This window comes from Ursus arctos, unplaced genomic scaffold (assembly GCF_023065955.2).
Source record: "Ursus arctos isolate Adak ecotype North America unplaced genomic scaffold, UrsArc2.0 scaffold_30, whole genome shotgun sequence".
NCBI classification, from domain to species: Eukaryota; Metazoa; Chordata; class Mammalia; order Carnivora; family Ursidae; genus Ursus; species Ursus arctos.
In genome coordinates this window covers 26890971-26904805 of record NW_026622986.1, presented here as the reverse complement: position 1 = coordinate 26904805, position 13835 = coordinate 26890971, and the positions used below count along the sequence as shown (strand labels likewise).

General features: G+C 41.9%; 1 protein-coding gene across 13 annotated transcripts in view; it reads left to right on the top strand.

The window, feature by feature from the left end:
• Window positions 1-13835, top strand: part of CELF2 (CUGBP Elav-like family member 2) — a 556236-nt gene that overhangs the window by 261627 nt on the left and 280774 nt on the right. The gene's annotated exons all lie outside the window — the stretch shown is intronic.

Sequence of the window (13835 nt, the reverse complement as noted above, 5' to 3'; positions counted from 1 at the left end):
AAAATGGGGGGGAGGGGGTGATAGAATCTGTTAAGTGCAATTGTCCTTCCAGTCGATATGAAGAATGTTAACTTGCTTGTACATACGATCAGGTTCATTGTCCCAACTAAGATAATCAGATAACGTAAATTAAAATATTGAATTTCCTTTTGGCAGTTTTCTCTGGGAAATTTATCTTGATTAGTAACATTCCCATGATACTTGTTTTACAAGATCTCTGTCCTGTCCTCCTTAAAATATATGCATATATATCTGTATGGATATATAATACTTGTTTGCACGTTTGCTATTCAGAGTTTTGTGTTTTCTGCTCTCTAGAGTGTGGGGAAAAAGAATTGGCTTGATCATGATTGCGAATTTATGTCACCTGCTACTTAGGTGACCATAATGTATCTAATGAATCTCTGTGAATTTAATATGTTAATGGTCTCCGAAAGATGCTCTTGTCAGTTAAATTATGAATTATGAAAGTTTAATTCATCCTTTTCATTTGGTGGATGAATGTGGCTTTTTCAGACTGTTTGCTCTGAATAGAGCCTTTGTATCTCAGCCGCGGAGTCTCCTGTACAAACCCTAATGTAACTTCTACCCTAGTTCTCTTCCAGATGCTAGTTATTTCCAAAGGATGTCTTTTGGAATCAAACTCCCATTGTTTTCAGCGGTGTCAACTATTGCTTAATTGAACTTTTTTTAAAAAAAGAAAAACAGAGGATTTGTAAATATTTATTTCCAAGATAACTATTCTGTCTTCTTATCCCTGAGAGTACTGTAGCATGTTTTCCAAAATAGTTCGTATAACTCACATTGGAGACTATCTTTGGGGAACAGAGGTGTGTGGGAGGGCATAGGACAAGCTGAAAATGTTTGAAACCCACCTAGCTGTGTATCTTGTTGCCATATGCATGCAGTTGGGAAGATAGCTGTGTAGATTTATTGTTTTGGGGACTGGTTGTCACATATGGTATATTGCCATTTGGACTAAATTGCAGTCGGCTAGATGTTGGCCTATTCCTAAAAGGAACTTAAATAAAGCATAGGGGCTTTTCTGGTGTTGATTTTTTCTAAAGCAGTAGGACATATTTTCAATGGCGTTCTCCCACAAGAATATATTACATAAGTTTCCAAGATGTAATACGTTTGAGTCCTCAAGGCAGATGAACAAATAGCTTTTGAGATGAATTATTATGCTTGACGGCCCCACGAGCCATCCAGTGTTTAAAGAGCCCAGATCATTTAAGGCTCTGCAGTGGGTCTGAATGGTTAAGACACATGCTTCAAAGTCTTGGTTTTTTAAGCATTCAGGGTCGAAACTGTAAATGGAAATAGACCTTTTAAATAATTGTAACTACTAATGTTTTGTTGTCTTTGTGTTGCTATAGAATATCATTTGCAGCAAAGCCTAATGAAAACAGAAATAGGAACTGATTTCAAAAATGTTATTTTAAACTGGGGTAGTTGGGGGTGGGGGTGGGGATGACGGTTTCCTTTGTTTACGCTTTTTAATGATCATGTAGGTATTTGGGGTTTTTGGATGTTTTTGAATTCTTAAACAGAGAAATCTAAGAAATAGTGGCCCGGAGAAATTGCAGGTGGCAAAAAAAAATCTACAAATGCAGATTTAAAATTATTCTTATCTATGATGTTAGAATAAGACACCAAGAAGCTAGCAATAAATTAACATGAAATCTTTTTTTTTTTCATCTTCAGTAACATTGTTGGAAATGAGAAAAGTTATCCTGAGTGTAAATTCATCAACTTGGTGAATTCACCATTTTGTTTATTAAGTCCTCCCAAGTTAAGATAACTGGAAAAATGTCTATCAGTGTCCTGTTAAACTGAAAGGTGGTTCTAGGGACTTTCATTGTTCAAGTTGAAAGGGGCTTTAGAGACCATCTGGTCAAACCTCCTTGTTTTAGAGATTAAGAAACTATTGTTGAGGCAGTGTGACCAGTTCTGGGAGGCAAGGCAATTATTACTTTTTCCCTTTCCCTCCTTAATTGACAATAACATGAGTCATTAATTGAGCACCTATGCCAAGGCGCTTGGTTTACCTGTCTCTAACCTTGACGGTAGATCTGCAGGGGGCATGTCGTACCCATTTTACAGGTCATGCTTAAGGAGGTTCTCTGCTTGCCCATGCCTCAGAGGCAGTAAACAGCAAAGCTGTGGTTGGCTTGTGTGTGTATGTTATATAAATGCCAGTTCACATGTTGTTGGGAAGAGAAGAGAGAACTGTGAATTAAATATTCGACATAGATTTTTATCAGGAAATCAAAATTGTGCCGCACGAGAATGGTTGAGCATTATAGGAAATACTTATCACTTGTTCAGGATTGACTTCCTAATTTGATTCAGACTCACACTCTTTATTCCATATATCACTTAAAGAGAATATGTTTTAATTAAAAATATTTTCTGGTTTACAAGGTACCAGCAAGATGAAGGTCAAAAGCATTAGGGTCTCTTCTCCCCCCCGCCCCATGGCATTTGATGTATATTTGGAAAATGTCAATAATAAGCTACAGCGATAACTGAGACTTATCACCTGATTCCTTGATGATTGTGTGAGGAATTAAAGACAGAAGGCTCTAAAAGAAGAGTTATGTATGTGGGTTTAAGGAAAAATTTAAAAGTATGCTTTCAGGTAGCATTTCTCAGTAAGCAATATGTATTTTAGTATCAGCTGCTTCCTGAAACCAAAAACTCACCCTGTATTGGCGTTTTGGAACACTACTGTTATCTTTGATCTGGGTCAGAGGCATTATGTTAAGTATTGCTGTTGAATAGTAATTTGCTGGATTGAGATTATTCTAGCATCTGTGATGAGATGCCGTGAACTGGGGGCAACAAGAACCCTGCAAGACAAGATACAAAAGGAGATAAGATTTTTCAGATAGGAACCTAGTAATTAAGAATTCATGGGATCATTTAGAATGTTTTCCACCTCAGAGCGGTTCTCCCCTCCCCTCCCCCCAACAGCTGTAACAACAGTATATTTGGCCTCTGATAAAAGACTGAAATCCCCCCCACCTTTTTTTTTTTTTTTTACATAAATTTGCACACTGTTCATTTCTCCTCACCCCTTCCTTGTGGTTTTGTTGCTTGCGGATGAAATGCTGATTCTCACTAATGACAGGTGCTATGTTGGCGTGCAGAATCGTCTGATAAACTTGAGCGTCCTGCAGCCAGCACACGACGTGATCTCTAGCTGTTGTGCCGGCCTGCAGGCTAGTGCTTATTTGTTGAGGCCTACCTGTAGACTTCTGCACAGTCACTGATGTCATAATAGCACATTTTAAAATCCACCTCGCAACTGTTGAACAATACTGTAAGCATCCTTTATCTGATTGGCATTCCACCGGATAACCGGATATTTTCAACATGTTTCAAGGAGCCAAATTCATAAGCCACCGATGTGTTGCGCTTCCTGTGCTGAACTTCATCCAAACTTGAGAAGTCTTTATTTCCAATTTAAGAGTAGTCACTCCAGAGAGTTGTGTTTTTTTCAGGGGAGGCTCACGTTTTTGCTTTTAGTTTGCAGATTAGGACACTACAAAGAGTCAGCTATTTGTCCTTGAGACATGTGTCCTACAGCACCACGGAAAGGGAGGGTCTGCAAAGAATTAATGGTTTCCAGTTCATTAGCACCGATCAGTTTCCATGCCCCCGTGTCTGTTTCCACTCTCAGGAAGGGACCGGTAATACGACGGGGCCAGCGTCACCGGTGTGCCACTTCGGGTAGCAGTGCAGAAAACATATTTTTATTTTTCCTTGAGAGAGAGCTCTTGCGAAAGCTAAGAGAAATGGAGCTGCACATTCCTGGAAAAACCTTTGTGGGAAACAAAAACTAATTAGCGCCGTAAATGCAATGCTCTCAGGTAATTGTAAAATAATTATTCCCCTTTAGCATCATCACTGTTTAATTGTGCCATCCAGTCGTCTCATGCTCTGCATGGAGATGTGAAGGGATGGAAACCTCCTTCTCCTCCTGGGGATTTCTTTTTCATTTACTGTGAGCTTTCGACTCCTCCTAAAAAGGACTTTGAAAAGAAAGGGGGAAACAGGGAGATTTTGAACTGCTTCACCCTTCCCGTTTGTTCTAAATCACGACAGAAAGTGATTACTCCAACTGGTTTTATAGAAATACAATTCCGGTGACGTGGTCGAGGTGCCTGGTGAGCGTGTTTGAGATTTCCACGGTCACAGAACTACACCCGGAGTTCCGTGAACGGTCTCTTTTATGAACTGCAGATTGTGTATTATGTTCAGATACTGAGAGTGATACTTTAAAATCAGCTGATGCTTAAAAATGGAATGCTAATAAATATGTAATCCTACGGCTCTCGAAGTGACAGATGAGTACAAATTCCGTTTTTGGTTAAATTTTAATTACTCCATTTGAATGAATGCCTCAGAGCCAACTTGCCAGGAAATTATTAGACCCATTTTTTTTTTCCTCCTGAAGATTTATGTAAATTAAGTTTAGGCTGTATTTAGACTAAAATATCATTTTGGTTTATTATTCCAAACTTCTCTACCAGACTCCTATGGCCTTTAACTTAAGGTCAGATTTTAAATAAATCTATTCTGAGGAGGTCTCAGTTTAAATGATCTGTGCTCCCTGTTGGTCAGCAGAATGGTAAGAATCAGTCCTGCAGATAGATGACCGGGTCATGAGATTCCTTTAATAGTCGCGTCACCTTCAAAATGGGGTTATGGGATGTTTTGATTTTAAGTTTTTTTTTTTTTTTTTTAAGGTCTTAATAATTAAGGAAGTCAGAGTGGTTTATCTCCTCAGTAAGAGTGCTTAGGCCTCTGTCATAACCACGGACATCAAATTCCCCCAGCCCATCAGCTGCTTTGTCTGACATTTATAGGCTCCAGTAGGGCCTGAAGATCCCCCCATCACACAGACGATGGTGGTGACTCACTCCTTAGAATGCAGTTAATTTCAGCTGATTGATTTGACATTTTGGCATAACTTCTGGACGGCTTAAAAACAATTTTTGTGTTTTGAGTGCCATGAGAGAGTGACTTAGTTCTTCAGCTTTCCTACTAGGATCTAAAGTTCTGTGATTTTTATGCTGAAATGCTTAACTTTCATGCTTTTTTGTAAAGAGAGTTGATGGTTTGACTTGGGCTCACTAAATTTTAAGGTGGCATATTCTATCCTTTCCCATAAATTATGTCTTTGTTTCTCCTGGTCTCCCCCTGTCGCAGGAGAGTTGTACCACATTTATCTGCCAAAAATAAAATCACCTGGTTCTTTCATAAGTTAAAGGAGCAGAACAGTGCTCTTCACCTGGCTGTGGTCAGCAGGCGTAAAACGTGTGTGTGTGTGTGTGTCTGTGTGTGTGTCTGTGCACGTATACGCATATATGCACGTATATATGTGTGAGAGTATATATACATTAGAAATGATCTTATTGGGCATAATTCTTTGCTTTCTTAAAATACCTTCCCCTTAATGATCTTTGGCTATACAAGTTATGAAATTGTTAGATATGTTGTAACATGTAACAGGTTGTAACCTATGTAAACACGCCTGTGTTTACAGATTATTATCTTCATAACTGAAAATTTTAAGATTTAGAAAGGTTCAGCATCTTGACCAAAGGTGTATTCAAATCTGTGATCCTGCTAGAAATAGGTCTCGGGATGATGTTCTGACTCTGTCCCAGCACCTCAGGGTAGCTTCTATTAAAGGTGAAGAAAGAAGTCCCCCCTGATAGTGCTGTCCCACCTTACTAGGTTACTAGGTGAACAGCTGAGAGTTGGGTGACCCTTTCTATCCTTGCTGCAAAGTCCCAGGAACTGGGGGCCCCTTCTGTTTCTCAGTTGCAATTGAGATGTTGCTCTCCTCAGGATCTTTTTATGGAGTAGGAAGGAAGGCTCTTCACAGAGCAACCTAGACCGTTGATCCTAAGTGGCTGTTTTCTTGGGTAGACATAGCTGGTGCTGGCCAGACCACCGTCTTCCCCTTGTGCCTCTTGGCCACTGCCAACCTCCCTCTTCGGTGATGCGGATCATTATCCCATGGCTTGCTGTCCCTGTTGCAAAGAGTCCTTGAAATTTTCATCGTGCCTAATGAGAGTTCAGCACATGAACGGAGCATCTTAAAAAGGCTAACATTACGGGAGATATAGGGACCTGTGAGGGGGTGGAGCAGACTGGTGGAAACCCACCCTAAACGTGCACGATTCGTTCCCCACCCGGTTGTTTTCTCCCTGTGTCTCCAGGGTAAGACGTTGGGTGTCGCGCAGGTGAAGCAAATAAAGGTTGAAACATGACATTTCATTTGTTCCTTGAAAAACCTTAGGGGAATAATAAAGCCAAAGATGCCGTGGAAAAGCATGAGGAAGGTAGGCTCTGGGAGAGGACTAATGTGTATTTATGGAGTTGGGTTGCTCTGTTAAACTCTTCACTCCCGATTCTTCGCACCCACTCAGATTTCCTCTAGGTCCCGAACAGGACAGCGACTTCTGAGTTTGCTTTCTGCCTTTCTCAGGTTCTCCTGATGGATATCTTTTTTGTTCTCTTATTTTCATCTTCCCTAAGCCCGTTTCATGAAGCCCTTCCCGGAGAGCTTTCCTGCCTGTGAAGAGAAGGGGCCACCTCCGTCCACGACACGGCTCTTGGACTGGGGAGCCTGGAGGGGAGGGCGGCGTGGAAACCCCTTGGCCATCACTCATAGTCCGTGCTGCTGGATCAGCTGCGTGTTTCTGTGCATAAAACTGTATTTTGCCTTCCTGCATTAGAGAAGGGGTGTTGAGTTTTCTGCTTGAGCAGAAGGGGAGCATATTTCAGAATGATTAACTTTATGGATGCCATTGTCTTGGGCAGCTATATTTGGCTCTGTTGCAGCTGTGTTTGCTTTCTCGAAATTGTCACCGGGAGGCCTCCAACTGCAATTATTCCCTTCAGTCCACGCTGGTGACATCTTTCCTTGTGACTCCTGTTGTCCACCCAGCCATCTCTCCTTGGTGTTAGGACTGAAAGGCAACCCACCAGTCCTTGAGAAGCCTGAATGCTGGTCACCACTGCTGGTGCCTAGATCCCAAAGCAGTTTCTTAATATTAAGTCATGTTTGTCTTGAGTGATGATGTTACTTGTCAGGATTCTTCTGTCTTTTCACACAAAGCCGTAGTTTTCTGACTCTTTTTCCCCCTCTTTGTCTTTTTTTCTTCCTTTTCTTTTACTCTTAGACGTCAAAGGGTTGCTTCCAGCACCTGCTTTATGTCTTCCTTTCCTCCATTAACTAGAGCACGTCTGAGCAGGAGTTTGTCCCTTGTGGTCCTGAGAGATCCCCTACAAAGCCCTGCGTTGGAGTGGAGACTGAGGCAAAGAACTTCTGTCTTTGTCAAGTGAACACTGGCCACAGAATTCACTTTTCCCCAAGGAGGAACCCAGGAAACATTTTAATTCCCCTGGCTGTGTGTGGGTTTACATTTTTAGTGAGAATAACTTCCCCTTCGGTGGTTTCTGCTCGTCGGGGGCACTGGCCCTGCATCAGGGTCTGCTTGGGTGGAGCCGGCTGAAATCACTGGGGACGTGGCCGGAGGGTGTCTCTAGCCGCGGGTTGGAGGTCATTCTTCCAGACGAAACACCCTTCACTCAACAGTCTCAGCTATTCCCCGGGCTTGTCCTCTGGTTTGTTTTATGCCCACTTCTGGTCTCAGGGGACTTGTCAAGATTCCTCATCTAGAAAATAAGGATATTAAGGTACACTCCTTACCTGTCCAAAGAATTATTGTGTGGCTGACGTTGGGAAGAGAATGATAACCTAAATATTTTATAGCTTCGTGGTACTTGAAACTGACCACAAGTCCACCTCCATTTCCCAGGAGAGTCCAGTACAGTGAAACCTCATTACAGCTGACCAGTTAATGTGTTCTCCCTCAGAACATTTGTGCTTTAAAGTCTTAGCCAAAGACCCATAAAGCAGTATTACTCCCATATAAACTTCCAGAAAATGCTCAGTCCCCAGGACAACATCGTAAAGACTGATTTTTTTTTTTTTCTCTCTCTCTCTCCCTTCTCTGCATGATGATTGAGAATGCACTTCATCTTCCAACCGTGAACTTGTGGTCAGCCCTGCCGTTCTGGGATTGGGCTGAAGCAAAAAGCAATATCTTCATCCAATATCCGCATATGTGTGTTCTGAAAAGGCCCATCTCTATGCCAGCTGAATTAGATTCTGATTTTCGTATGGGGGAGAGAATCGGCCACACAATACCCAGGCGGGTTCCCAATAATGGGACTCAACCCTAGCAGAAACCCAGCCATTGGGAAAACAATCAGTGATGCGAATATGGAGAAGGACTGTTGTAGACCCTGACACCAAGGCCCTCATTAGGTGCTCAGGCCGCAGAATACCTGGAGATGAGAGGAGGAGCGTCTCCGAAGGGGGAAATGACTTGGAGAAGGCATCAGTGATTTTTTTATGAGGTGCTACAACGGGTCTAGGGTGTGTATCCAGGTGGTGCCCAGCCATAGGGCGCATCATGGTTCTTCAGGTCTGTGCTTTAATAAACAGGTACTTACTTCTCCCAGCATCGCTGATAGGGTCCTTGAAGTCCGAAGAGACCAGAGCTGTCTTAGCTAGTGTGAAGATTTGCTCCTACTGTTATAAGTCACTTGATTAAGATCACACCTGTTCACGTTCAATTGAGAAGCCGACAGCCTAAGGCCATTGGTTGAAGGATGTTCTCAAGGGATGGGCCAGGGGAGCAGTCAACACCTGCTCTGGCTGAGAGAGTGATGTTGACTGAGGATCTCCAGGCCGCTGGTGTAACCACCAAAGCTAGGCGTGCCCGGCCTTGCGGAGCAGAGCGCATTGCGTGAGGGTGAAGCAGGCAGTGGGAGCGTTGTCGCCGTCGGAGATGACGGCTGGCCCTGAGCTTGTTGTGAAAAGAGAACTAGGTCTGTGGCCCAAAGCTGCCAAAGCCTTTGCAGAAGGGGCCCGCCGTCCAGATACGACAAATGTTCCTGTGCAAATTGATTGGTACTTTGCAATCAGCACATTCTATCTTCTCAGTGTCAAAGAAGTCTAACTTTATAGGCAGCCTTTCAGTCGGGCCAAGAGTTTGTGTCCAGTTGTTATAAAAAGTGACCAAAATTGGACTGTTGTCAGCCACAGAAGCCACGTGGTGCCTTTACCTTGCCCCTGTGTCTTGTTTTTCAGGTCTACTCAGAACGTGATATTTTTGATCCAAATTGATTTCTAGTTGTCTGTTCAATAAAATAATGTTGTCTACCCAGAAGCCAAAAAAAAAAAAAAAAAAAGTTTTCTCGTGTCAACAAAGCTATAATTCTTTGACACCTAAATACTCCTTGTTAACTGTTTTTCTCCTGATTACTGATGCTTTAAAGGATGCCACCTTCCTGTGGGTCCACCTTCTGAAAGATTTTATGATACTGGCTGAGAATAGGGGCCAGCCATTAGGCTAAGGAATTTATATAAATCATCAGTGATCTTCAGAAAAATTTTGCAGGGTAAGTTGTATCATTCCTATTTTGCAAATGAGAAGAAGGTTTGAGAGGATGGAATAATGCATCTGTTTCCACGCGCCAATTTCCAAAGCCTGAGGTCTTTTCGTGTGCCGCCTCACGTTCTGGTCCAGGAGGCTGCTTTTATCTTTTGAGGGATTCTTAGACCTTTCCATGACCATAAGCAGATTGAATTTCTGGATAGGTTGGTGAGCTGGCAGCTGGTGATGTGGATTCTGAGTATGAAATACAGTTTCTTAGCTATGACCTAATAATGATCTGCTTTTTATGTGCTCTTTCACATAAATTGCTTGTTCTTGATTTTATTTCATAGCCAGACCAATTTCTGAGTCCAGAAGGCAAGAGTGTTGTGAGCGATGTCAGTAGGAAGGGAGACATAGTGGTGTCAAGATCTCTTAACGCCTCAGATTTCACTTACTACAGAGATAAAGAAGTCGTTAACATTGACTGTTAAGATGGATCCTTATTCTTCATTCGCTATAACCACATATTTCATGAAGAGGTTTCTTGCGAGGGCTTCCCTAGGCACCTGCCCTTCTCCCTCATTTACTTCCAGCTTAATTTTTACATCTGATTTAGATGAACGCTTGGCCTTTCTCAGGGGCGCCTTGAGCCCAGAGCAGGCCACCTTGTGAATTAGAAAAAGGCTCTCAGGTGACATTCAGACTCCACGGTCCCCCCTCGGTGACTCTTTGCAGTATCCTGTTCCCTTCAGTCTCACCACCTCCTTCGTGAGCAGACCAGATAAGTAGGCAAAGCATACGCGAGTCTCTGGACCAAAGGATCTTAGATGATTGACACTCGTGTCACCTTGGCTATGGCATCCAGTCCATTTCAAGTGTCTGTAAACTTGGGACCTCCCCATAGCTTTTTGCTCAAGTGCATAAACATTGGATGGGATTCTGGGTTTTCAGCAAATCACAGATTTCTCTTTCATGGCTAGATACCCGATGTAAAGGAAGGGATAATGGATGAGTTAGAGAAGAATCCATGCATGGGTTGGTCCAACCCTCAAACCATTTCCTATAGAGTATTAGCTTGTTGAAATGCCTTTACTCTTGGCAGGAGACAAGCGTCGCAACCTAAGAGGATGTGATTTGAGTGGAGTTTTCATGCCCCGTGTGCTTATTGTATTCTTGCTACTGATGCAAACATTATCTATAATTACATTTTCAAGTGACTGAAAATTGCAGGCTTTGTTGAACAAAAATACAGCCAAAGAATGGAATGTATACCCACTCCACCCTCATTATAAGGCTTTCAGAAATCAGACTGTAAGGCCCAATACCATGGCTCTCAACTACATGATACCAACTCCATTCTCCGATGTTTGAACACTCTGTCAAAATGCTAGGTTCCCAATGATGATCATATAATTGAAAAAAAAAAAATCTATTACTGTTTTAGCACTTGGTTTGCTCAGTCACAGTGGCACCTCATCTCGCAAATCCTCTATTTCCAGGATTTAAAATGAGAAACCACAGTTTGATTTAGATCCAAGCATGATGGGCCAAGTTGAGAGAGTTGGTTGAGAAGCAGACACTGTCACCTTCCGGGGGCAGATACTGTTGTCTCTCTCTGACACTTTGTTTTTACGCTGCCTCCCCTCCCACCTAGGGCATGATTAAAACAGACAGACAGACTCCGGTGTGGACACAGCTGTGAGGTAGGCTCTTCTTTGGTGTGAGAGCCTGGCCATGGGGCACGATAAACATGCTGGCCAATTTCGCTTTTTTAGACACAAGATGAGATCCGCTTTCTAATTTTAGTGACAGCTTACACTTGGAATTAAAAAAAAAAAAAGAATCTTGACACATTATACCTTAGTATTTCACTCATTGTTTATTTCCATCTTAACACTCGGAGAACCAATGACATAGAAGAGTGTTCCTTGGTTTTGGAGGTAAAGCAAACAGGAGGAAGAAGTTACAATTAACGTTGTTAGTCTACCTGTTGTTACTATTTTTAAGGTATTTGTCATTTATGTGATGGTTCAGAATGTCACAACTCTCTCTCTCCAGACCCTAGTAGAGCTCAAATTCTCAAGAAACTAAGAAAAATCATGGCGATGCTTTAACCCCAAATAGGAGCAAACCCTTGACTGAGGTTGTTCCAAGAACCCACAGACTGGTCCTGATTCTGTGGAGCCTTGACAGGTAGGACAGACATGTCGTCAAACAAGTGTTTATTAGGTGATAATTAAATTGTGCACAGTTGAAATCTGTTTAGGCCTGGCGTACACCTGGTGAATTGGATGTTCCCCAATATATATATTGGGTTACACTTTCTAATCTAAATTATGAACTCTAAGGTATGTTGGGGTTTAGACAGATCACTTTACATAAACATTAAAACAGCCAACTCTGGTCAGTATTTTTAACATTCATAGAATTGCAATTAAATAATAACTCGTGTCCAGGTAAAATGCCTTCTGATTAATACAACACATCAAGTGTTGTGGGTTTTTATTAATTGCATTTTTTTAAAATGTAAATGGATTGCTGCAGCTTTTGAGGCCTCTGCCGTGAAAACTCTGAGACATAGCCACTCTCCATAATATAATTGCCCAGTTGCAAGGTATGAATGAGGGCAACTCAATTTGTGTATTTCATAAGTTCCCTCTGTGAGTCACAAATACCCTTCTCTTATGTTCAGGGCCCCTTTTTTGACAGGTTATGCGTTTATGTCTCTAAGTGCCTGGGCTTTTGATAGCTTGGATTCTTAGCCAATCAGCAAAAGTTACTTTAAGAAATGTAATTAGCCCAGAACCAAAGTAAATTAGGTTTTAAAGTTATCTGATTCTCGAGGTTTCTTGTTTGCCCCTACAATAGCAAATTGATTCCGCAGCGGTGTGGTTAAATTCAACACAAGTCAGAAAGTACATGGCCGTTTTTCCGTTTAAACCAGATTGAATAGTTAAAATTAAGTTGGACAGCTGAGGACTTCAGGGTTTATGAGTCACAGCCGACCTGTTATTTGGCAGAATCGATCAGTTTGTTGTCATGTGGAAACCACCTAAACATTTTCTGTACTGAAATCTATGTGGGTTTTGTTGCTGTTGTTTGTTTTTACTCTAAACTGCCTCCCAGTGAACAAGATTTGTAACTTAATCCTCGTCAGCCAAACTATTTAAAGTCTCCTAATGTACTCGGTGTTTGCTGCCTGTTCTGGGTGTTACACAATTTTATAAAATGTTAATAGTAATTCCTACTTTAAGTGAAACATTTGGTTATTCTGAGCTTTAGTCATCACTGTTGACTTTGTTTCTTTGGGGAAACAGTGGCTTAAAAGAAGGATCTGTACTTTTGTGTTGTTTGGGGCTAATAAAGGATTTTCTTGTTGGGAAATGAGAATGTAACTCTTCTATCTTTCTGAAGACCTTCATTCTTCATCTTGTAGGTCACATTAGATAAATAACACAATATTGCCTCATCACTTTTTTTTTTCCTTTATCGGGATCCTTCCTAGAGTTCTTCAAAATCCTATTTCATGTGTTATTACTAAGAGCCCAGTAGAGAAGCCAGTTTCTTGGTGGAAATGTTCATGTATGTTAGGACTTTGATCTTGGCCATTTGGATTGCAGAATCCAGGTAGTTTGAGAGACGGGGGGGAAATCAGCATTAAGTATTAAACCCCCTGCTATCGCAGTTCTTTCTCAACTAAAACGGCTGCCAGGGTATAGTGGTGCCCTGCTCTGTTGGGTCCGATTGGATCTGGTGTGATCCACAGAATTAATTGTGCAAGCAAAGAAATGGGGATTCCATCTAGTCTGCCCTTTTGCTCCCTGAACTTCTTTTAGACATGCTCTTTAATTTACACTAGATCTGGACTCTTGAGGACAAGTGGGCACGGAGAGTGAGAATAAGCCTATGGGATCGCAGCCACTCACTTGGCATTCCAAGTAGGACCACAAGCTCCTTTTCATGCCCCTGGTGCTCAAGATATACAGGGAGTAGGTGTCCTGGTTAGCTGGGATACTCCCAGTTCATACCAGTTCTCCTGGCATTGTCATCAGTTGCATCCCTCTGTCAGCCTAAAAAGTGGCCGAGTTCGAATGATAAATTCTTGCATCCGATCCCGTATCACTAGCTTTCTTAAATGCAGTACAAGTGTGTTGGCCAGCTTTGAAAAGTCTATACATAGCACTAACCCAAACCTTCCCATGAAAAGAGTTTTCCATGCTTATTTTAAACATTCAGGGGAAAAAAAGCGATTTCTAGCCTCTCTTTCTCTGACCCATTCCCATACCTAAATCCTCATAACTAGAAAATTTAACAAGTTTAACAAAAGCTTATTCTGTGTTCCTACCGTGTCTGCTCCCTGCT